The sequence below is a fragment of the Antechinus flavipes genome, chromosome 2 (assembly GCF_016432865.1).
Source record: "Antechinus flavipes isolate AdamAnt ecotype Samford, QLD, Australia chromosome 2, AdamAnt_v2, whole genome shotgun sequence".
Taxonomy (NCBI): Eukaryota; Metazoa; Chordata; class Mammalia; order Dasyuromorphia; family Dasyuridae; genus Antechinus; species Antechinus flavipes.
The window spans coordinates 629437254-629462919 of record NC_067399.1 but is presented as its reverse complement, the minus strand read 5'-3'; the positions used below and the strand labels follow the sequence as shown (position 1 = coordinate 629462919).

The following is a 25666-nucleotide window of genomic DNA, read 5'->3' as shown; positions in this document are numbered from 1 at the left end:
CTTGTAATTGATTCATATATACCAGCTTAATTGAACTGTAAGCTTCCTAAGGACAGGTACTTTTTTTCCTTTCTTTTTTTTTTTTAGTCTAGCACAGGGTGGGTATAGGGCAGATGCTTGCCATTCTAAGTAAGTTAAAAATTATAGACTCAGTTAATGTCCTGCCCCCAAAATCTGAGGACATGACAATGCAATCTTACATAACCTTCAGCTATGAGTCATATCACATGTCATTCTAGAAAAAGGGTTCATGGGGTGCCTTAGCATCCTTATTAGTGACTGCCCCTAGCAAAGTATTTTTCTGCTTGTGACTTTCCCTCTGGGCCCCAGGTTATGGCCTTTGAGTATGGTTACTTTGGGGAGGTTTATTGGAAAAGATCTCTCAGCTATCTGTTTGAGAATTTAAACTCGAGGTTTGCCTCCCTGCTTCCTTACTCACTCATCTCCCAAAAATGCTGCCCAGCCCAGAAAGATTTGTCTTCAGGCTTTTTCCATGCTCTGAGACTTTGGGAGTTGGGGAGAGCCAGAACAAGATGTTATTCTAAAATCTTTCACGAGCAAGGCTAAGCAGGGGAGATCGTGGAAGAGAAGGGAGCACAGTCTCTGTGTGGTTTGGAGGGTTGGCAGAGGTGGCCCCATTCCAAGAACACTAAGGGCTTTTACTCACACAAAGTCCCCACTGGAAGCTCACTAGTTCTCTGGTTTGGGCTGACTTTACTAATAGGAACAAGGTGTGATTTGAGTCAAAGACACGTCTCTCCTTTTTTCCCTCCCCTCCATATCTTCTTCCTTGACCTAGTTTCAGAGCCTGAAATTGCAGAACTCAAACTATTTTGATGTGGCCTTCTACAATCTTTCTTTGACATACCAATCTCTGCAGACTGGAAGCCGAAGTAAGTAGTTTACACCTTGGTGTTACTCCCCTATTTCTCTGCTATTTGGAGGGCTCAGATCAAGAGGCACAGAACGCAAAAAGCAGAGGGAGAGGGGCGCTGAAGAGTTGGGAGGGACAGAAGGGGGGCAGACAAACGACCTTGACCTCCACGATCCTCCAAACCCTACCGAAATTTACCGAGGTGTTAACGGGGTGAGAGGAGCCCTCCAGGCAGAGCGCTCTCTCAAGCCTTGCCCTGGGAAAGTCTCCCCACTCAGTTCCCTTCCCCCCCCCCCTTTTCCCCCAACGATGACTAGGAAGGAACATCTCACAGAATGAGGGAGGGGCTTCCTATTTGTCTCAAGCTTTGCTGTCTCCTTTTAGGGGCATACAAGGCCTGCGCCAAGTACCACGCGTGTGACTGGAGGCAGGTCATTCCCCCAAATTGCGCCTCAACTTCCACACCTGTAAAACCCAGGGCGTGCCCCGGGATGGCCCCTAAGGGTCACTTCCACTTCAGATCCGTGTACTTTCGTTTTCCTTTCTGCTGCCGGCTTTTGCCCCACGTCGGTCTCAGGCTCCATCAGCGTCACCGCGCTGGGGGGCGAGGAGCCCCCCACTAGGCTTTTGATCTAAGGCTAAAATGCGGGGAGGCCTTTCCCGCACTCTCCCCCCCTCCCCCGCATCTGCTGTTTTCCGCCCTAAAGGGGCGGGCCGGCTCTCGGGCTCCTCCCTCCTCTGCCCCGCCCGGATCGCTGCGGCTGCCCGGGGGAGGGACTCGGGAGTGGGGAGCGAGCCAGACGGTGGGACACCGAGGCATCGGCTCGGACCCTGCCCGCGCTAAGAGGTGAGTGCGCCAGGTTGGGCAGGTCAGGCGCCCTCTGCCCCTCTTGCCCACTCGCGCCCATCCCCTCTCCTCACCCGTTCCTTCTGTTTCGGCCCCTGCCCCTGTCCCCGGGAAACGATTTGTGTGTGAGGAGAGAAGGGGAGTCCCTGTGTAATGTAAATGTAGGGGAGGGGGAGGGCTAAGTGCGGGCACTCTGCCTCCATCTCTCGCCGCTGTGGGCGGGTGGGCGGCTTCTGTTCCCTTCCCAGGTAAAGCTTTGCCGGTTTCTCTCGAGGGCGAGGGATGGTTGGTAGCTGGGATCCACGTCCCCCTCACCCAGTCCCCTGCACTTTCCACTACCCTCTGTCCCAGATCCCTGGACCCAAGCCGGAACTTCCTTCTTAAAAAAAAAAAGCTGAAAGCGGCCAGAGCGCTGTATTTGCTCGGGCTGGGAGCAGAATCTCCGCCTCCGCGCCCGGCCGGGGTTGGCCGCTCTTTCCCCGCCTTTGCCGAGGGGACTCGCTCTGGCGCACCGGCTCGGGCCGGTCCGGTCCGGGCCGCGTTGGTCCGGCTTGCGAACGGCCTCCCCCTCCCCGGGCTCCGGGGCTGCCCGGTCGCGGTGCCCGCGGGCTGGGTTTTTCCACGGCCCTCCTCAGCTTGCCGTCTGCTGAGGTGTTAAAGGTTAGGCGCTTAAAGGCGCAGCGCCCTTTCAGGCTCCGAAAACTTGCTTTGGGTGATCGCGGCTACAGGCGGAAGCGACGGAATTAAAGTCACCCGGACGTTTTGGGGGCTTGTTTTTGAGAGACTTTCTGCGGCGTGAAACGATATAGACGAGACCGTTTTCCCTCTTCCCAGACACTGGAGGAACGAGTGGTCGGGCTTGGAGTCAGGTTAGGGCCGGGGGACGAAGCGAAAGCTAATTAAGCCCCGAACTCGCGACCGTTATCTCGTAGCAGCCGAGCTCACTGGTTGTCCCCCCCACCAAGTAAGCGGGCGAGGAGCGACGGCGAGGCTTGCGTCCCTTAGAGGGAGGAAAGCCGGGCCCGTGCGGGTGAGGAGATGAGGGGCCGCTGATTTTTGTGGGTCGGGGATCATTTCATAGAACGGCCCCTTTAGGCTTGGGAAGCAGCCGAGGTACCGTATTTGCTTCGCCCACAGTTATACCGCGACTTGTTTTCCCACCGGACCCTCCGATTTGAAGGGGAAAAAATTAGATCCCTCCCTGGGAGGGGGTGGGTTGTCGCTGATGTAGTTGTCAATGTGGCAGAGAACCCCCCCTGGAGAGTTGTTCCTAGCGAAAGGAAATAACCCGGTTTGCTGAAAGGAAGAATTACTTTACACCTGTTCTTAGGCAGCCAGCTGGCAGCCCTAACTTTAAAAGGGGAAAGTATCCAAAGCTCGAGGGTGCCGGGAACTGTCTTAACCAGATTTGTCTGTAAAATATCCGATACAAAAAGAAGAGCTGGAGTGTTTTGAACAAATGTAGATAGCAAGGGGGAGCAGGTAAGTCTTTAAAACGGGCATCTCGGCCGCTGGTCCGGATTGGGGAGAAAAAATTAGCTATTCACCCCCCTAGAGTCAGGGAGACCAGAATTCAGACCCAGCCTTAGACACTTAGAGTTGTGTGACCGTGGGCAAGTCACTTGCTTTCTGTTTCCCTCAGTTTTCTCATGTGTAATGGGAATCATAAAAACACCTACCTGAAAGGATCGAAAGAAATACTAATTCTACATCGTAGAGCCTGGCACGTAGTAAGTCATATAGAAATGCTAGCTATTATTATTCTCGAGGTTAGGGAATAAGGTATGATTCGTATTAAATGTTTATTGAATGAAATTACCCAAAGTTGCGCACAACGATGCTCAAAGGATAGCAGTAACTTTGGTATCTCCGAAAAAACAAAATGCAGGACAGGGGAGAAGGAGCTCCAAAGGTGCCCACTGTTGGACAGGTCAAGTATTTATCGAGCACTTATAATGAGCTAATCTAGGTTTGAAGGAAGTGGAAAATCAAAAGCAAAAAGAAAGAGTGCCTGACTGTAAGAAACTTACATTTTAATGAAAGAAAACATATGACAGGAAGCCAAAAGGGAGGGGAGAGGGAATAGGAAAGAATTACCCATGGCGGGTGCATAGTGGAGGAAAGAAGTCTGAAAGTCTGGAGCTCTCCAGTGGGTACCCAGAGAGGAAAAAAATTCCAGTCCTCTACTGGTTTTAACCCTTGTGTTTTGGACTATATCTGAGTCCACTGACATATTTTGACATCCTCCATTTAACAAGTATGACGTATCTGGTCAAATACATCAGGAAAAAGTCACTATCCTAGCTGTGATCTCAAGGAGAATAAGATCCTAACTTCAAGATGTTTTCCATTTTGGGGCAGATGATAGCAAAGACAGATTAGCCTTGTATAGCAACTTTTGGGGGAGGTATAAAATGAGGGGGTAACATTAGATACCTTTCAGCTCCAAATTTGTTGTTATGGCCAATACTTGGAACTCAGTTAAAGTCTTTTTTATGTTCCCGGCTCATGAGAATTTCTCAGGTATATATATATCCCTATTTTTCTTAATATTTGTATCATTCATTAAGCCTTTGCTATAAGCTCTCTCACAGTGCATAGAACACAGGGATTGGAGTCAGGAAGACTCATCTTCATGAGTTCTAATCTTACCTCAGATACTTACAACCTGGGTCATTTGACCCTTTTTGCCTCAGTTCCTCATCCCTAAAGTGAAGTGCTGAAATAAACACCAAACCACTCCAGTATTTTTTCCAAGAAAATCCCAAACAGGGTCAGACATATGACTGAAATAACAACAAATGCCATCTTAAAATGACGATTAACTAATTATTCATGGGTATATGTTTTATCTCCAAGGACAAGAACTCTTGTTCTTGAGAATTCTACTCAGTAAATATTTATTAAATACCTACTTTATACTTTAGACCCTCCATAAACTTAGTTCAATTTGCTTTTTCCTCCACTTCTACTCTCCTTCATATTTCAAGATTAAACTTTTTGTTGCTCTCAAAACATACTCTTCCCCTTCGTTCCACCCTTCCATCCATTTTGCTTTTCTTTACATTTTAATCCTTCACCTGCAATGCTTCCCATCTGTCTCCATCAACCATAATAAAATTAACATTCTTCATGGTCTAATTCCAGTGCTACTTCCTCCATGATTCCTTTGATGACTTTGCTCTGGAGTCCCACAGGAGTTTGTGACTTTCATTGTGGACTCTCAAGTTATATGGTGAAGTAGAGAAAGTTTGTTAATCAGCAAGTATTTATGAAGCACCTGTTAGTGTAATGCTGGAGAAACTGAGGCAAGATAAAGATTAGAGAGTATTTAATATTTTATTTGAAAGGGAGAGATCTACTGGGACCAAATGGATCCGTGGTTTGGTCCCAGGGCTGAATGAGACTCCAAGAATCCAGCAAACAATGTGAGTTCTCAATGACATATTTACACGTGCCTCAGACAGAGACAGAGGCAGAGGCCGAGTCAGGGTGCCGAGAGCAGGAAGGTGTAACAAAGGATTAGAAATCCTGTACTGATAGGGTGAGGGAAGGCTTGAGGGATATCTGATAATTGGAATTATAGAATGGGGAGAGGCACCCAACCTTCTGATGATGTCTAAGATGGAAGGTTTTTCTTCTTAACTGGATCATCATGATAAGGAGGGAGAGGTGGTTGAGCAGAACAATTGGGGAAACTGAGGCAGGACAATTTAGGGAAACTGAGTCAGGATAATAAAAGAGAACTGAGAACATTAGGTGCTAGGAATTATAGACGCAGACAGAAACCAAATAGCTCCTGACCTCGAAGGTGTTTATATTCTTTTTGGTGACTTCCACCACTAGAGTTTAAGGCCTTCATTACCTCTAGCCTAAATTGTTGGGATACTCTCTTAATTGATTACTGATTTTCCAATCTCTCCTTTCTCCAGTCCAGCCTTCAAATTGCTACAGAAGCAGCTTTGAGGGTTATCTCTGACCACATCATTTCTCTCCCTTCCCCAAACCACCATTTGGGCCTTATTTCTTATCACTCCCCTTTCATACAGTTTCTGTTCAGTCAAATTGCACTGTTTTCTGAACTCTGCATAACAGCTCCCAGCCCTACCTAGTCCAAAAGGTCATACTCTCTGACTGGAATCTATTCTTCTTTCAAGATTTAGCTCAGGTGCTCCTGCTTTTATTAAGCTTGTCCTGTGAATCCTTGAATTCAAAAATGTTTACATTTCCCCTTTGCTTCTTTCCTGCCCCACCCTGCAATTATACTTCACCTGTGTATAAATATCATTTCTACATTTTTTATATCTCCCCCAATCAAATTTTAAGTTCCTTGAATATGCAGAAATTATTTTAAAAAATCTATATCCTCCAATTTGTAGTAATATAGGGGTTTAATATTTATTGACTTTATCCAAAGAATAGAGTTTGTAAGTAGCAGACCTGAGATTTAAACCCTCTGAGACAACTGTCCTTTTCAGTAGAGTACAGCTGTTCCCCAAAGCTCCCAAAACCTCAACTCAATCTTATGTCCCTTTCTTCTTTCCAGCTGACAGCTATGTAATCCCTACTTTGGCAGAATTCTCCACCTTCTGACCTCAGCCCTGATTTGGAGTATTCAGTTTTAGATATCAGTATTTAGGAATAATAAAACATTGATTAGTTAGAAAGTCTGATAGAACTAGCACAGTGAAAGGCCTTTTGTCTATTAAGAGAATAGATTGAAGAAACTATGAGTTTTTAATCTGAAGAAGAAAATACTTAGGAGCATTTTGGAAGAGGAAGGTATACAATTTCTTTATTCAAGTACTTGAAGGATTTGTTCTCTTAAGCCTTAGAGAATAGAATCAGGAACAGTGAATGGAAGGTACAAAAATGACAATTGAGGATTGACTTCCAGCAGTTAAGAGGTAATCCAGAATGCCCTGGAATGCTTCAAAAAGTGTTAGATTCTCCTTCCTTGGAAAGAACGAGCTGGATGATTTTCACTTGAAGTGTCAAAGTATCTTAGACTCAAAATTTCTTTTTTTATGGTTTGGGATAGATGGTTGCTGAAATGTATTCCAAGTATTAGAATATGGTATTAACTGATGAAGAGTTAGGACTGCTAGATAGCACAGTAGATAGAGCACCAGCCCTGAAGTCAGGAGGACCTGAATCCAAATTTGGACACTTCCTAGCTGTGTGATCCTGAACAACTCACTTAATCCCAATTGCCTCAGGAAGAAAAAAAAGCAGAGAGAGAGGGAGGAAGGGAAGGAGAGGGGAGGGGAGGAGAGAATCATGGAGACCAAGGGCCCAGCTCCATCTCTGCCAATGGGACTCCTGTGTTTGTTGGAATTAAAATGTTAATTATCATCCTCCTTGAGAGGTTTACATTTTTAAGCGGAACCTTTGACTGTGCTAAGGATTAAAGCTATAATAGTGAAATGTCTGCATTGATATTGCTAGTCATCCCTTCTAGACTTATCATTACTGACTTGAATCAATAATTTATGCAATACAGTAAGAAAATGTCTATTACTCACACAGTTTTTGTCCCCCAGAAGGAGGACCCTAGATAACAATGCACATTGCCTCCTTCAGATGCCCCAATTGAAGCAAGGGGAAAGAGTAAGGAAGTATAAATGAAAGTGTTGGGCAAAGGCAGAATGTAGGGTTGGTTTCAGTCATTTGTGACCTTTTAACATCTTAATAAATTGTGTCTTTTTTCCCAGAGGCTGGTGCTCCTAAAAAGCTGTCTATAGCAACAAAAAAGTAGAGCCCCAAATTGATCACTTACTCTTTCCCTGACAGGCCCTTTTACCTCAGGTTGTAGGAGCCAATTGTTAGTATGAGAAGCAGATTTGGGAGCTGAGTATAAACCATATATAGGAAAGAAGGAGGGAAACCCATAGCCCTGGATTGGAAGAGGGAACCCCATAGCCCTGGATTAGAGGAGGGAACCCTATATCCTAAATTGGAAGAAGGAATCCCATAGTCTTGGATTGGAAGAGGGAAGCCCATAGTCCTGGATTGGAGGAGGGAACCCCATAGCCCTGGATTGGAGGAGGGAACCCCATAGCCCTGGATTGGAGGAGGGAACCCCATAGCCCTGGATTGGAGGAGGGAACCCCATAGTCCTGGATTGGAAGAGGGAACCCCATAGCCCTGGATTGGAGGAGGGAACCCCATAGTCCTGGATTGGAGGAGGGAACACCATAGCCCTGGATTGGAAGAAAAGAAAAGGAGTTGTTGGGAATTGTGTTTCTGGATGCCCTGGGTTGGCACAGCCATTGGGATACTTTGACAACTGGCAAAGAGAAGGGAAAGAGTGATAACAGGTGAGACTCTGTGGGATCTGCTAAAAAGGTCACAACTCTTTTAGACTGGGTGAGAGGACCTTTATTTGTATTCAAATCTGTGAATCTTTATTGGTTGTCTAGTAGATGAAGAGTCCTTTGCTGAAAGCTATGGACAAAGCTTGGTCTAGTGGATAGAACTTTCTGAAACTTGGAATTAAATTCTGCCTTGGACACTTGCTAGCTGTGTGACTATTCTAATTTCTCTCCCTGGGCCTCAGTTTTCTATAAAATGGGACTATAGCTTCTACTCCAAAGAATTGTAAGAGTCAGATGAGATAATTTATGATCCCTGTGAGCTCATTGTGGATAAACTAGCTTTTCTGTAATCAGTCTGGGAAATTTATTCATTAACTGAATTGTTTATTGTCTATTGGTCTGGTGCTCTGCAGGTAATTTAGAGAACAACTTCAAGGACTTCCAGTTGTGGGGGGATGTTTCAGCCACTAAAGTGGTGGGGTAGATAGAGTACTGGGTTTGGAGTCAGGAAGACTTGTCCATCTTTCTGAGTTCAGATCTGGTTAGTGCAATTTTAAGCTGTAACAACAGCATTCTTATTTAGGCTATGAGAGCTTAAAACTGCACTCAAACCATTGGAATGCCCTATAAAAATATTTCATTTAGTGTTATTATTAATTATAAATGGTTTAAAAAAAAAAGACAATCTCTTCTCCTTTTAGTTGGAGAAGCGAAATTTACAATTTAGTTGGAGAAGTTGAAAAACAGAACAAATAGAATAAAAATCCCCCAATCTGGATCCAAAAGCCTTGGTCTGAGCCCTGGTGTGGTCATTTACGGGCATTGTCTGACTCTTCATGACCCCATCTTGGGTTTTCTTGGTAAAGATATTGGAGTGCTTTGTCATTTCCTTCTCTAGATCATTTACAGATGAGGAAACCGAGGCAAAAAGGGTATTCAAGGTCACACAACTAATAAGTATCTGAGGCCACATTTGAATCTCCTCGTCTGCAATGTCCCCTTTCAACCCAAAAGGCTTCTCTATTCTCTAAATCTCCTGCAAAGTCAGACCTATCATCAAGAAAATTTTAAAGTATTCAGTTAATGAATTAACTCCAGCCTGGTTACAGAAATGCTAGTTAGTCCACACTGGAATGAGCCTGCACACCTTAACCCGTATTCTAAATGCTAATGGTTATTTTTGTTGTGGTTACAGTTTCCATTCTATTGGAGAGCTGAAATGAGCTGTCCAAGACTGCCTGTCAGAACCTGCCCACTGCCGTGTTTTCCTGCCCTTGTTCAGGAGTTTCAGGCCCTGACACAGCCGGCTTAGATAGCAGATTCTGTGATCAGTTCCCCCGTGCTACTTCTGTGACTTCTGGCCTGGGCCCAAGCAGAATTTCTCTCCAGCAGGGTGCCGCCATTGCTGGCAGCCTGGGGATCTTATAAACCAGGACTCCGGAGCCCAGCCTGGCTGATGATTGACAGAGCTATTTTGAATGAGTGGTCTGTGGGTGGAAAGTTTAATGTCAGTTTAACTGGCACACTCAATAGAGTTTTTGTTTAAGTGCCTCAGGCTGGTAGAATGTTGACCTGGGAGCCCCAGTTCTGCTTTTATATGGCACCTATGACGTCCGTACTGGACGGTCTAACAGAAAGTGAGCACAGAAGGGCTTTATCTTACCTGTGGGCTGGTGCTTCATGAGCTGTTTTTAGCATGTCCTCTCCAGCATCTACATGGGAGATCCTGAGATTAGAGTTGCTCCTCCCTATGGCAGCTATTCTAGGGAACTCTGGGCCCAGATAGGATGACATTCCTGGGAGAAAGGTTTCCTTTTCTGAGTATTCCTACCTGCCCCTCTGGCTGCCCATTCTATTGTTAATTATCTATTTCTGGAGACCAGGTGAGAGGCAGTATGTCCTAATAGGAGGTCTTGGGAGCCAAACCCCACAATTAGCCTGCTTCTGAAATGTACTATATGTACATATATAAGGGATAAGACTCTGTGTGTGTGTATGGATATATGTATATAGGCATATATGTACACAATACATAAATATGTACATATAAAACTTCTTTCTCTCACACGTATATCCCAGCACCTAGTTACGGAATTCTACTGTGGGCCCTACATTGCCTAATAGACTCTAAGTGAATATTTGTTGGTTGGTTGATTAATAAGCCAAAAGAATGGAGTTCTAAGAATAGAATTTTAGACAATCACCTATGGGTAGGATGGTTCTTTTCCTGCTTTTTTTGAGGGAGGAGTCATTGGAACCTTGTTCGTTCCCTTAGAATCATACCTTTTGAGCACCTGGATGTACAGACTAGCACCACTCGCGACTAGTCCTAAGGCTGCTGCCTTTATTTTCTTAAAAAAGTACCTGGGTTATTCACTGGATGCTCATGAAGGAGTGGTCCCCTTTAAGAGAACAAACTCTCTGGGCTTACAACCAAGTGAGGAAAGATGTGGGATACTGAGAGAAAGCTTGGCAATTGTTGCTGTTTCAGAAACTGGGAAGAAGTGAGTAATGTGACTGCAGAAAAAGGCAATTTAGCAAGGCCAGAGGCTTAAGGGATTATAGATTGTTAGAGAAAGCAAGCACATGGTCCAAACCAGACCCCACTCCACGTCCCTGATATCTTGAACAGATATTCACTCATCTTCTACTCAAAGATCTCAAGGAAGGAGAACTTAACACCCCGTCAAGGCAGTCTGCCCATTCAGCCTCAGGACAGCTTTAATTGCCTGGTAGTCCTTCTCTAGAAAGAGCCAAAATAGGCCTTCTGGAGATGTACCTTCAGTTCTGTTTTCTGGAGACCAGCAGAAGTCCAGAACAAGTCCTCTCTCTACGTGTCATGTTCCCCTCCCTAAAATTTCCCCCTCTCTAGGCTAAATATCTCCCTTTCCTTCAGCCCTTGTATGATACAGTCTCCGACCCTACTGCTAGCCTGATTGCCTACTTCTGGCTGCATCTCTAGGTTTCATGCTCATCCTCGAAGGTGGAGGCCAGAACTGAAAAGATTTCTCTCTAGATGTGGCTGGACCGAGGCAGAGTCCAGAGGAAGTTGTCATCTTTCTCTTTCTGAATATTGCCCGCCTCTCAATATAATTTAAAAGAGCATTGACTTTGGGCTACTATTCAGAGGATATCAGTTTTTTACCTTGCCATCCATTACTCTCATGTCCCAGCTCCCTAGACTTCCCTGGGACTCTGCCTTTTTCGTGGCAAAATTAGCAGGATTGAAGGTGGATGACTTTCAAAGAGTTGTGAGTCCTACTGAAGAAGCCAGATTAGTCTCAAACTATGGAGGGAACTGGGTTAGTCCCCGGATTATTATTATTATTATTATTATTATTATTATTTTATTATAAATTATTATTTACCAATTGAGAGAATAGAATCTTTTCATTAGTGATATTCATTCTTCAACAATACCTGGCACATAATACATGCTTAATAAATGCTTGTCGATGAATTACTAAGTAATAGCTAGTAATGGGGATATCCTCTGATGAGCTGGGGAATGGGCTGGAAAATCCATTTTATCTTGCTTATCTTCCTCCAGTGTGATCTTTGTTCCAGCCAGGCTGGTTGTTCTTCCTAGTCTACCTTGCTTCTGTAGTACTAGGCACAGAGCAGATATTAAGCAAATTAATCATTGTTGGCTGACTTGACAGGGTAATTGGTTGCCCCAACAGTGATCTCCAGTGATGCTGGTGCCCACTGCTGCTTTCAAGGTCTCAGGCAAGTTCCCCCCATCCACAATTTGGTAAAATAATTGCCAGCACTCAATGGTCATGAAAGAAAAGTCCTTCTCTCTTTAAAAGGACATGTTTTGTTTTGCCTGAAAGGAAAGACACTCCCCTTGCTCAAAACTTGGCCAGCTGTGGCAGTACCTCTTTTCCTGTCCATGACAACAGTTACCTTCTTCTGGGTATAGAGCATTGCTTGGGAGATACAAAAGAAATATATCCTTTATGGTAGCTGTGGTCTGTTCCCTTTGGGAGAAACACTCTAGCTGGGCAGAGCAGTTGCAGTGTGAACCCTTTACTCAGACTGAGTTGCAGTATTATGCCTTGGGAGAGAACTGGACCCTTTCCAAGCTTCTGCACTCTACCTAGAAGGATTTACATCAGTGAAAATCTGATAGAGCAGGGTGTGTCTGTTCTTTGTCCTTTGCCCCACATATCACTGCCCTTATCACCCCAAAGGTATCTGCAACCTGCAATGTTCCGGTATCATTGTGATGACTCATGATGATTAACTGATAATTCATCAAAGAGAGCAAATATTTATTGAGGACTGATTTCCAGCTTCCCCAAAGCACACAGGATGAATCTAAGTCTTCCTTTCTGGGAGTAACTCCTTTACCACCTTTCTTCCCATATTTTTCCCCATAAACACCCTAATTTTTTTCAGATTTGCGAGGAAATTGTTTTATAAATGGATGGCATTCTCATCCCCTCACTGGATTATGTAGAAAGCATTTTTGTAAATCTTGAAGTACAAAATCAATGTGACATCAGGAAATATTATGACTTCTTGTTTCCATTCATCACAAAAAGCTTCCTGGAAATGCTGCCTTGGTGGTGAGTGAAAGGAGTGTGGTGAAGATGAGTCAGGAAAGAAGCAGCTGATTTATAAGGGAAATTAAGATTTGTCAAGTATTTTATTTTATTTTTAATTTAATGTTTTATATGTGACAATTAATTTTTAACATTTAAAAAAAAATTTTGAGTTTCAAATTCTTTTACCCCACCTAACCCAATGAGAAGGTAAGCAATTTGATATAGATTATACATGTGTAGTTGTGCAACACATTTCCATGTTAGTCATGCTGTGAAAGAAAACAAACAAGAAGAAAAAAAGGAAAAATATATTTTGATCTGTATTCAAACTCCAAAGCTCATTCTCTGGAGATGGATAACATTTTTCATCATGTCTTTCATAATTATCTTGGATAATTGTATTAATGAGAATAGCTAAATCACTTGCTAAATCATCATCAATTTTTCTGTTATTTATGTACATTGTTCTGGTTCTGCTTATTTCACTTTGCATCAGTTCATATAAGCCTAGGTTTTTCTGATAGCATCCTGCTTGTCATTTCTTATAGCATAATGCCATCATAATTATAAACAACTTGTTCAACCCCAGTTGATGCCATCACTTTAATTTCTAATTTTTTGTCACTACTAAGAGCTTCTATAAATATTTGTATCCATTTAAGTTTGTTTGTTTGTTTTTAATCTCTCTGGGCTTGTAGGCATATTGCTGGATTAAAGAGGATGTATGCACAGTTTTATAACCCTTTTGATCATAGTTCGAAATTGCTTTCCAGAGTGGTTGAAATCGTTTACAAGATACCTTCCAGCAATGCTCTTTGAGGTTGACTCTCTTATTTTCTGATTCCTTTAGAATTAGTAAAGACTTTTACAGATCACGCAGCTTAATTTGTTGTTGTTTGTCAATTTCAGTTGTGTTTTATTCTCCCTGACTCCTTTTGGGATTTTTTGGGGCAAAGATACTGCAGTGGTTTGCCATTTCCTTCTCCAGCTCATATTACAGATGAGGAAACTGAGGCAGAGTTAAGTGACTTGCCAGGGTCGCACAACTAGTGTCTATGACCAGATTTGGATTCCTAAAGATGAGTCTTCCTGACTCCAGACCCTGCAATCTATCATACTGAGATACATAACTGCCCCCCAATTTTGCCAGTGAGGAAACCGAGGCAGGGAGGGATTGAGTGAGTTGCTCAGGGATCACATGGCAAGTTTCAAATTCACGACGGGCCAGTTCCAAGCCCGGGTCATTGGCAATTACAGATAAAAAGTTGACTTCTGTCACAGAGAATGCAGCTGGAGTCCAGCTCCAGAGAATACCGAGAGTGTAAGGGAATCTGAGACCTGGTGGAAGAGAGGCTCTGCAATCTCCATTTATTAATCTGAGAGCCGGGGTTTGTATACCTTTTAGGCTAGTGTTACATTATTTCTAGTGACCTTCCAGGGTTAACCATACTTTGACATTTCAGTATCCACCTTAACTATCAATATACCATGGTACTTATCAACATAGAATTGTAAATAGCAGCATTGTGATGCTCATCGTACCAACAGAATTGTAAATAATCATGGTGTTTATCAGTCAGTACCAAAGTACTTATCCTAACAGTTGTAAATAGCAGAACTTATACTTATGTATTTTATCTCTAGTATTTCTTTAATTTAAGAGGTTAATCCTATAGTTGAAAAGCTTTGCCCCGGGCACTTGTATTCTCCATCCAAATTATCCTAAATTTAGATCAAGTGTGTCTTTGTAATTCATTGTTAGGGAGATGGTGAGCAATTGTTTGAATTGCTGCAGGTCTTAAGTAATACCTGGAACAGGTGTTCATGGATTTATTCAGTACTGGCCCTCTACAGAGTGCCATGAGAGGGGACTTGAAAGATCATAAGGTCAGCCTAACTAAAGTTGTAAAGGACTTCAAAGGTCGGCTAGTCCATTTTTCTTGTTTTATATTTTAGGAAATTGAGATCTAGGGTTTGTGACTCACCCATAGTCACTGATAGTGTCAGAGAAAGGACTTGAATCTAGGACGTCTGACTTCCAGGGCCATGCTCTCTCTATCACACTAAGCTGCTCCCCTTCCACACTGGGTCCGCACTGCCATGTTTATAGGGCTATTTGTGGTGATCCCACAGCGTAACCTTGTGCTTTGGCAAGAGGCTCCATTCATTCATTGGCAGCCTACTAGTGTGTAGCTCTGTGTACTGTGGGACTTAATAGAGAGATACTATGTGAAATTAAAATTAAAAAAATAAACCTCTGTTCTTAGGCTTTTGTTAAGGACAACATCTTCATACAGGAAACGGAATGATTTTTTTAAAAAGTCTTTATGTTTACAGTTTTCAAACAGTTTTATATACTTTGTGTTATTTGTTCTTTATATGGATGTTATTATCTCAGTTCTGTAGATGAGGAAATGAAGATTTAGAGAGGGTGGGTGACTCAGCTGGCTGATCCAGGCCCTGGAAACCGCACTTGATGTGATAGATAAAAATGAAAATCTAAAGAAATGGATTCTTGGCCAAGAAGTAGCTGGTTTATAAGGGGAATTAAGATTTGTTTAGTTTTTTAATTTAGTATTTTATTTCCTCCCTGTTATATATATAAAAAACTGAGGCAGGGAGGAATTGAGTGACTTGCTTCTCAGGGTGAGCCCTAGACAAGGCACTTTTCTCTTGACCCTCAGTCTCTTTATCTGTAAAATAGAGCAATTAGTCTGCATAACTGCTTAAGGTCCCTTCCAGCTCTAAAATCTGATTCCTAAATTCTAGGATTTAAAAGGTGTGAGCCAGAGTGAATTCTGGAAGGCTTCAGGGGAGTAAATATGATCTGGGTTTTGAAGATTATGTAATATTTATGCAAAACACAACTATTTCATTTGATCTCACAATTACTGTGGAACTAGATGAGGAAACTGAGACTGACTTGAGATGAAGCGGCTTGCCCAGATTGTGTCTGAGGCAGATCTGAACTCAGGTCTTCCAGCTCTCTCCATTGACCATTGTCTACCTTTGAAGTGTAGGTAGCTGGAACACAATAGGATAGGATGATCCATGCCCAGAGGACCCCATAGACTTGACTTAGAGAAGGAAATGGACCACGTGCGGTGTGGAGGTGTTTGACGTCCCCTGCTTTGTCCTGGGCACCATGGGAGCCACACAGCAAACATCTGATTGCATCCTGGGTTTCCCCTCTGCCATCTGCGCAGCCTCCTCCCACAGATTTTCCCTTGGTGGCTCTTAGGAAAGGCCTGGATACAGTCACGTGGCCAGTTGGTCGCAGAGCTGAGAAAAGGGAACTGGCCATTTTCCGCCTGCTTCACTCTCGGTCTGCCCAGGCTGAAGCAGGAGGAGAAAGGCCGGACCCAGAACTATCTGAGGGTCGGCCCGCGGAGGAGCTTACATGGGGGGCCCCAGCATAAAGACCTTGGCAGATCATTTCCTCCCTCTGGCCTGTTTGCTTATCTGCACTATAAAGGTCTGTGTGTAATGGACCTGATTCAATCATTCATCACACAATAAAAGTCCAGAAAGCTGAAAGAGTCGAGGAACCGGAGAGGTTAGCGAAGGCTTCCTAGTGGAGGAGGCCTTTGAGTTGGGTCTTAAAGGATGGAAAGGACATTCTAGGCCGAGAGAATAGATGAGCCCAGAGCCCAGAGCCCAGAACAGGAGGCAGGGAGGAGGGTGAACCTTAGCTGGAGAGGAAGGGCGGTGTCAGATTTTGGAGGGCTTTGCATGTTGGGCTGCTGCCGAACTTGAGTTTTACTTGGTATAAAGCAGAACCCACTGGACATTTTTGAGCAGAGGAGTGACACGATCAAATATTAGTTATTAGTGATAATATCACAGTATGCACTGGGTGCCATCTGTCAGGGACAGACAATACAAGAACACAGATGGGCCATAGGAGAATGAGAAGGACCAAGGCTCTTCCTACTGAACTTTCTTGCCTTAACATTTTCCATTTGTTTGGTGATAGGGATAGAGAATGTAGGCAATGGCTTTTAATGAAAATAGGGTGATTTATGTGCTCAGGGAAAACATTTCAATCGATCTGTGTATTAGGCTAGCTTCCTGTATCTGTAATAAACTTTTGTGATCATTGAATTAACCGGAAGAGGACTGAAATCTAGTTTGTTCAGTGTTGGAGTTTGACCTCATTGACTTAACATGCTCTTAAGAACCCTAAGCTTCTCTTTGAAACTAGCCAATCAACAAGTATTTATTAATTGCTAAGGCCATCTTTAAATATATATATTATATGTTTAACATTATCTTATTGACATTATTTATTATTAAAATAGCATTTTATTTACATATGTGTGTGTATGTATCCTTTTCTCCTATTATTGTATCACTTTGGGGCACAGAATACTCAAATCTCTGCTGATTCAAAGTTTTAGGTTACCCAAAGGTAATCAGAATAGCTGGCACATAATAGGTGTTTAATAAATACTCATGGATTTGATGGTGGATGAGTTCAGCTAGAATATCTTACCAATAAAACATCGTGGAGAATCAGCTGAAAGTTATCTGGGAGCAGAAAGAAAATAGCAAGGAGGGCAAAGCTGTCTGTGTCCACCATTTCTTGGTGTAGAATGTCCCCAAGTTGTGGGCTGGGATCTCTTGTGGAGCACTCATTGGAAGGCATGGACAGAGATGACCAAGGACAAAAAAACCTAGATGAAACCTGTTGCGTGTCACTTCGGCAAAAATTATACCAAAAAAATCAAGCATTCATAACCCAAAAAACACATATAAAGGAGCCAGAAGTTGCTAATGGGGCTGCAAAAATGTCACTGGCTCTAAGGCAGTGACTGCTCTTAAGTAACCAGGGTCCCAAGTTAAAATGATCGAATTGTTAGAAATAGAAAGGGCTGATGGTGGCAGTTATTCACTTGTTGAGCGGTGTCCAAGCCTTCCTGATCAGCGGACTGCAGCGTGCTAATGTTGTCCACCGGGTTTTGTTGGTTTGCCATTTCCTTCTCCAGCAGATTAAGGCAAACAGATCCAAGAGTCACTTGTCCAGGATCACATAGTAGTAAGAGTCTGAGGTCTGAACTTGAACTCCAGGCCTAACCCTTCTAATTTTAAATCTGCTGGCTGCTGATTTTACAGTTTAGAGAACCAAAGTGGTTTTGAATGTTATTTACATCTGTATAGGTGGTTCTGTATGCACTGAGATGATCTCTTGAGCTAGGAGGGACAGGTGTTGTTTTCCCTATGTTATCAGCAAGGAAACTCCTAATTTTTTTTTTTTTTTTTTACCAAGGCCTAGACCTGGAACCCCAGCTTTCTGCCTCGTGATTCTGTTCCTTTTTAGGTGAAAGGAACCGTTCTGAGATTGTTGTTTGTTTTTCTCTTCCATGATGACATCAGGGAGGGGCGCTATGACATGCAAGTGAATTGGACTGAGGTGGGAGAGGGCTTTGCAAAGTTACCACCTCACTGTCCCCACCAGTGCCAGACATAGACCAGGATGACTGGAGATGGCCCTGGATGCAATGGGAGACCTTGTATTTTAAGCCATGGTCTTAACAGGTCTCAGTTTGACTGAAATAATGTCCATTTGTTGTTTAAAGCTAGGTAAGAAAAGAGGCAGAGAATGGCCTCTTTTACCTAGTCAAGAAAAAAAAAGAACATCCCATTTATCAGGCTGAGAGGGAATGAGTCTCCGGTTTTCTGGCCAGAGCAGAAACAATTGCTGTCAGCTAACCTGCCCAAACTTTGACCAAGTAAGGCTTGGCCTGGGACTTGTTGGTGATCAGTGAGAATCAGAGTGATTTGGGTTTAAGCCTTGATCCTTAAGAAAGAAATCTAGCAAGTAAACTCCCCGATATCTTTGAGGCTTCAATGGTCAAGATTTATATTCCTTTGGACAGAGTATCTAATACCCTATGTGAACAAAGGGAAGGGAAGGAAAAGGTGCTATGTTCTGAGTGAAGCAGAATGGAGATGCCCAAATTTAGAGAATCCACCCAAATGTCCACAGGGACATAAATGCCCAATCTGAGATAGAACCTTTCCCAGCTCACATTGGTCTGATCAACTTGACTCCAATATAGGGATGGCATTTTGGTCTTTGACAACAACCAATCAACTAATCCGTAATATTTATCGAGAAGATGAGATCCTTTTTGCTGCTAGGGAAATCTATATCAAAGACATTTAGGTAGAATAAAGCTGTCTCTGTATTTGACTCTAGGAATTATTGGGCTTTGGTTTATTCCCTACTTTGCTCCTGACTTACTAAGTGATCTTGGACAAGTCACTTAGTTTCTTATCTGTCACTAACAATAACAATTTATTACCATTCATTTTAGGTTTGCAAAGCATTTTTCTCCCAACAAATCTGGCTCTTTTGAGTAGAAAGTCAGTAGTTCTTGGCAAATCAAAATCTTAGAATTGTATGAGACCCAATGGGTGTCATAGGAGAGCCTTGAACACAGGCCCCCTCCATTCACTTTCCTATCCCTACACAATAGTACCACTCCAGAGAGGCTGTACAGTGTGGTTAACCCTTCTTTGTACATGAGTAAAACTGGGACTCCCAGGGGTTTCATGGTCATATAGCTTAATGAGTGACTGAATCCAGGTGGCTCTCCCTAGTATGGCTTCATATGAGAGCCCTGCCATGGGTGAAGGTGATTTGAAAAGCTAAAATGCGACTCAGATGATGATTTTCAGCAACGCTATGCCCAAAGGACTATAAAACTCTGCATCTCCTTTGATCCAGCAGTGCCACAGGTGGGTCTGTATCTCAGAGAAGTCATGAGAGGAAAAAGGACTGACATGAGCAAAAATGTTTGTAGCAGTTCTTGTTATGGTGGCGAAGAATTGGAAAATCAGTAGGTGTCCATCAGTTGGGAAATGGCTGAACAAGCTGTGGTATATGAAAGTAATGGAATGTTATTGTTCTACAAAAAATGATGAACAAGTTGATTATAGAAAGGCTTGGGAAGATTTACATGAACTGATGCTGAACGAAACAAACAGAACCAGAAACACATTGTACACAGTAACAGCAAGATTGTGTGATGACAGACTTGGTTCTTCTCAGCAGTTCTTTAATCCAAGGCAATTCTAATAAACTTTGGATGAAAAACACCATCTGCAGCCAGAGAGAGAACTATGGAGATTGAATGTAAATTAGCATATGCTAGGTTCACTTTTTTTTTCTCTTGTAGTTTTTTCCTTTTCTTCTGATTTTTCTCTCCCAACATGATTCATGTAAAAAAAAAAAAAAAAAAAGAATGTACATGTATCATCAAAACCAAACAAATAAAAAAACAATTTGCCTTGATCTTCCCCAGTAAATGATCAAAAAATGATCTTTGGTGCTTTTGACATGCCAGGTAACTTTTTTTTTTTTTCCTTCTGGGCAGCTGTGACCTCTGGAAGGTAAATACCTGGTCTTCTGTCTCATGTAATCAGGACTGGCACAGAATAGACTTTGTCTATATGCTGCTCCCTTGGATTTCCTTTCCCCAACTATCTCATATCTAAATGTCTTTGCTTCTGTTCTTTTGTATTTGCAGAAAGGTTATTTCAACAGGAGCAGAATCTGTAAATTTGACTTCAGATCTTGGCAGAATTTTAGAATGGAGAGAGACAGAGTCAGAGACCTGGGGAGAGAGACAGAATTAAGAGCTTTTTTTTTTTTTTTTAATAAGGCGTTTTCTTTTGTAGAATGTTAAGTAATATAATGTAAGAATGTAAGTGGGAATTACTCTTGTTTCTGATTATCCCCAGCTCTTAGCTCAGTACCCAGCACATATGTAGACAATCCTTAAAAAAGGCTTGTTAATTGATAGACTGATCTAGAAAAAGAAGAGAGAATTGTGAAAAGTCAGCATGGCTTCATTAAAACAAGTCATGCCAGACTAATCTCATTTCCTTTTGAAAAGGTTACAAGACTGATAAATGACAGGAATGTTGTAGATGTTGTTCTGGGATTTTTTTTATTTTTTTTTAATACCGGGTTGAAAGATGTGAGATAGATCACGATAGAGTCAGGTGGTTGGGAACCAGTTGAGAAATTGAAAACCAGTTTGGTAGTAACTTTGGATGGACTTTTAAGGTTTCTAGCAGAGTGCCCTGGGGATTGGTGTTTTTAATATTTTTATTAGTATGTTGAATACTGGGTAAAGTTCAATCAATCTTTTTCAATTTCAACTGGCACAAAGGTAGGAGAGACAGACAGCTTGTATGGGTGACAGGACCAGAATGTTGGGCTGAATCTCATAAAGTCCTATACTAGGGTCAAAAAAATCAGCTTTATACTTATTTGCTAGGGGAGGAGGAAGAGTGGCTGGATAGCAAGTCATTGAAAACCCTAGTAGTTCTGTTGTCCTGCTGAATCCTAAAGAGTGTCAATATGGCAGCCAAAAAGCATGGATTGTAATGAGAGAAATGAAGTGTAAAGGACAGGTGTGATTGTGGGAACCAGGTTAACAGACTAAATAAAAATACAACAAAACATAGAGGGTGTTGATAAGTGGTTTTCTTGACATTCAGGAATCCTTATGTATGGTTTAACATTCCTAAAAGAGACAGGTTTAGATCTGATGTAAAGAAAATTTTCCTAACAGAACCACCTGAAAAGTGGCTTTGGTTATTGTGGCAGGGAGGGAATGGTTTGTCCCCAGTGACACTCTTCGGTGGAAGGCTCACAGATCTTGTCTGGAGTGTTGTAGAGCAGTTTCTTATATGGGTAAGACCAGGTGGTGGGTGGGTTTATTTCAATGTGAGATGGCTGATCTTAGAAAAGTCTACTGTGTGGTGTAAGAAAACTGTATGGGGGAATGGGGACGGTAAAAGAAGAGGATTGGGGTTTGGATTAGATGATCTCTCAGACACATCCAAGGCTTTATCTTAAGTTCTTATACTTGTTCCAGATCCCCGATATGGGTCTCGTAACTGAATGTGGGGATCGTGAAATTATGATTTATATTTATAGATATTATTTATGTTAGTATTTACATATTTAAATATTTTTGATTTATATACCTAATTTATAAACTATAGAATTTCTTGGGCAAAAAGAAGTCATGAACAGACCTGTGGGTCTTCTTGTGGGTGTTCTTGGCCACTGGACCCTTTAAGCCTTCCATATAAGACCAGCACGGCTTTTCATAAAACAAGGACTTAATGTTTCCTGGAGAGTGGAATGTTCTGCTCTCCAAAAAGCTCCCTTGTTGTGCCCATCCCTTTATATATTTTACTCCATTAACTTGCCTACCCCTAATTCTGTCCACCTCAGAGCTGGGCAGAATGGAGTAGGGGAAGAAAGGGTCATTATTCTCCTTAAGACTTTTTCAGAAGCGCAGGTCTGGGCAGCAAAATAGGTGAAATATATTTACCATACCTAGCATAGCCCCCTCGTTTTACAGAGTAGGGAATTGAGGTTAAAAGGTAGAAGGAATATTTTTAGTTACTCCATTAAAAGGGTGGAACAAGTTCTAGAACAGTTTCCAGAGTGCATATATATGTGGAACAATTTATGGAATCATTTATTCCTTATGATAAATGGGGGGAGGGAGGAGGCAGAGAAAATTTAAGAAACTACTTAGGCTTTAAAATCTTCGAATGTATGCTTCCAGGAGTCAAAGGATTAGAGCTAGAAATGAGACCTTAGCACTTATCTAATTTAAGCCAAATGATGGGCAAGGAGGAAAAGATCTGCCAAGATCCACAGAGAAGAGATTACTCATTTGGTAGAGATGAAAATGTCATGACCCTATTCAATGAACTCCTGATTGCTTTCAGAACAGAACAAACTATAAATTTCTGTATTTGGCTTTTAAAGCCCATTACAATCTGACCCCAATTTCTAACCTTCTTATACATTACTTCCCTTCTGGTCTCCTGGGTCCATCCAAATTGGCCTTCTCTCTGTTCCTCATAGACAGTGTTGAGGTTGGCAAAGGGGACCAAAAGTTTGTAGTCACAGACCGGTGTCGTGAGGTGTCTCAAAAGAATTTCAGACTTGAACCCATCTCCTAGTCTAGGGGCAAAGTTTATTGTAATTGTAATACTAATTGCAGCAGGCTAAATTCCAAAGGAAATTAGAAAAGGGCCAGAAAAAAAAGGGATAGATTTGTAGGATAGAGTTGGATCAGAGCTTCATATTATTTATTTGCTAATTTTATGGCTTACAAGTAGATTTGAGGGGTGGTCTATTTGCTATTGTTTCAGGAACTTGGTCATTACTGACCAACAGATTATCCCTCTGATAGTCAGTAATGTTTGTGGGGCTATTCTAAGGCCAGAAGACTTTGAAATCATTGACAGATAGGCTGGAAACCCAGTTCCTCTGACTTCTACTGATGTTCTCTGCCTTTCTTGTTAGGTGGAGATCTGAAGCAGGTACTCCTCCTGTTTGCTTCTCTTCTGAAGCAACTTTCCACAACATGCCTTTCTTTGCTTGACATTTAAAAAGTTACCAGACAGACAAGGGAACAAAATTGGGATGGCTAACTAACTTTGATGGGGCTTGAGGGGATGTCTCCTCATCTCATTCAGCCATCTTATTACCAAGGCTCCGAGTTTGATTGTTCTTCCCCTCTAGGAGGGTACTTTCATCTTTGTTGTTTAGGTTTAATTGATGCCTTTGATTATACCCCCAGTTCTCACTTTGCATCCCTGGTGAACTCTCCTTTGGAACAGAGAACAATTAAACCTAGACACAGGATATCGAGGTAATATTTTTGCACCTGTCATCCCATTTCTCCGGTTTGGGTCTCTCAAGATCATTCTCCAGTTTGAAAGGTTGATCAAAGTTTGACAGCTTTTTTAGTGTTTTCATTTTAGTCCTGCCTATTTATTCTGCATCAGTTCATATAAGTCTAATTGAAATATTAGCTAGTGATATTCATGTGGATGATTCAGCTTTTAAAGTCAGATTTTCATCTCTTTGGGAATATATAGTATGATCTTGCAACTTTAAAGCCCCCATCAGGAGTAGAACAGCACAAGATGTTCCATAAAGTGAAGGATTACTTCATTTTTGCATTTGACATTTTCTCCAGGAATTGCTCAAACAGTGGGCAGGAAGGAAAGGGTTTGTCAAGATGCACAGAGAAGAAATTACACTTTTGGTGGAGATGAGTGTTAATGCTCCACCGAATCCTGAAATGGTGTTTTCAACATTTTATTCTTCCATTCAAAAAATCTTGAGTGTCTCTCCATTCTTTATTGGAGAAAGATCTGACTTCTTAGCCTGACAGTGAAAATCCTTTCCTTTCTGATTCTTGACTTTTTCTAGCTTTATTTCTGATGTGTTGTTTGGGCCCTGGTTGGCTCAGAGTAAATGTAACTAGCAATTATTTCTGTTTTGGCCAGAAAACTGAGGGTCTTCCCCTTCCAGATTGGGAGACTGTTTTTTGCCTTTTCTTTCTTACCTGGTATTAATCAGTTTGTCCTTTGTTCTTGAAGAGAACCCTGACCTCTGAGAGGTGACACTATGACATCTGAGTGAATTGGATTTAAGTGAAAGAGGGCTGTGCAACGGCCCCTGCCTCACTCTGCCCTCCAGAGCCATCAGGGTCCAGTGGCAAGATACAAAGAAAGACAACTGCAAATGGTCCTGGGTAAAGTGGGAGACCTTGAACTTTTTTTAGTTTAAGTCTTTAACAAGTCTCAATTTGAGTGAAGCAACACCCATTCAGTGATTAAGCCTTGGTAAGAAGTGAGGCTGCAAATGGTCTTTTTTGCCCTCCTTTCTTCTCCCTTCCTACATACACACCCAATCAATCTGGGAGGGGAAAACCTGAGTTTCTTGCCAAAAAAGAAACAATTGCTATTTACACATACTCTGAGTCAATCTGAGTCTGAACTGTGACCAGAGGGCCAATTCATGAGAGTCGGAGTGATTTGGGTTAAAAGCATGGTTTTTAAGAAAGAAATCTAGCAGGTAAATGCCAAGATATCTTGGGAGGTTTCATTAATCAAAAAAAAAAAAAGTGTATTCCTTTGGGCAGAGCACTGGCAGGTAAGGGTATGAAGAAGGAAGGAAAGAAAAGAAAAGGAAAAAAGGAAGAAAGAAAGAAAGGCTGGCTTAGTCACCAAATGACTATTGCCTCAGTCAAACTGAGTCTTGTTAAAGCCTTAGCTTAAAAAGGCCCACGTCTCCCATTGCGTTCAGGCCAACTCCAGTCATCTTGATCTATACCTGGTCACTGGGCCCAGCTGGCTCTGGAGGGGAAAGTGACCTTGCACAGCCCTCACTTAAATCCAATTCACTTTTCACCTTCCCCTCCTCCCCCGAGTCTATTCTTCTTCCAATACAAAGAACAAACCACACCACCTTTGCCTTTTGCCCGTTCCCAGCTTCCTAATGTACTTCCTTCACCTTGCTTCCCCTTGGGCTGGTTTCCTGGCCAGACCATGCTGTTATTATTTTCAGGTAGAGCCTGAGGCTACTAACTGCCTGCCTGTGTGGCTAGCTTTCAGGTCTCCATGGCCTCCAAAAAGAGAACTTGACAAGGGGATCGATAAACTGCAGTGAGCACGAATGAGCAATGACAGAAAGGTTTAGTAGCTCGGTGACATGACAGATGGATACTGGGCCAGAGATTAGGAAGGCCTGGCTTTGAATCCTTCCCCCAGCTCTGACCAGCTGGGTGGCTTAACTAATGTCTGTGAACCTCAGTTTCCTCGTTTGTAATATAAGGATAATAGGACCTGAGAATCAAATGGGATATGCAGGTGTGTGTGTATAAATATATATATATATACATATGCATGTATGTTTATATTATATAAAATATATGTATAATATATATATGTGTCTGTATAAACACTTGGCAAATCTTTAGTCATTATGTAAAATGTTTATTATATGAGAAGCAGCTGGAAATCATTGAGCTTCAGGAATGGAAGAGGAGAATGAGTTAAAGAGGAAGAAAAAGTCCACTTCAGCCCTCTGAAGGGGATTATTCTGTGGAAGAGGGGTCAGTCTTGTTCTGTGTTACCCCCACGAGAAGGACCAGAAGCCGAGACCCCAACGTGGTTCTTCATACAAGAAACACTTTGTTGTAATAGAACTGGTCCTGAATGAACCAAAATCCTATTTGGA

At 42.4% G+C, this 25666-nt stretch overlaps 1 protein-coding gene across 2 annotated transcripts in view; it reads left to right on the top strand.

Annotated features, from left to right (window-relative positions):
- The first annotated feature begins 818 nt into the window (after positions 1-818).
- The window catches only part of ANXA11 (annexin A11), a 46148-nt gene continuing 21300 nt past the window's right edge, over positions 819-25666 (top strand). The window contains exon 1 of one of the 2 annotated variants that reach the window (XM_051982007.1): positions 819-893. The gene's annotated coding sequence lies outside the window, so the exon portion shown is untranslated. Of the gene's footprint in view, positions 894-1610; positions 1722-25666 lie in introns of those variants that run through there. The other variant, XM_051982006.1, reaches the window with a different exon arrangement.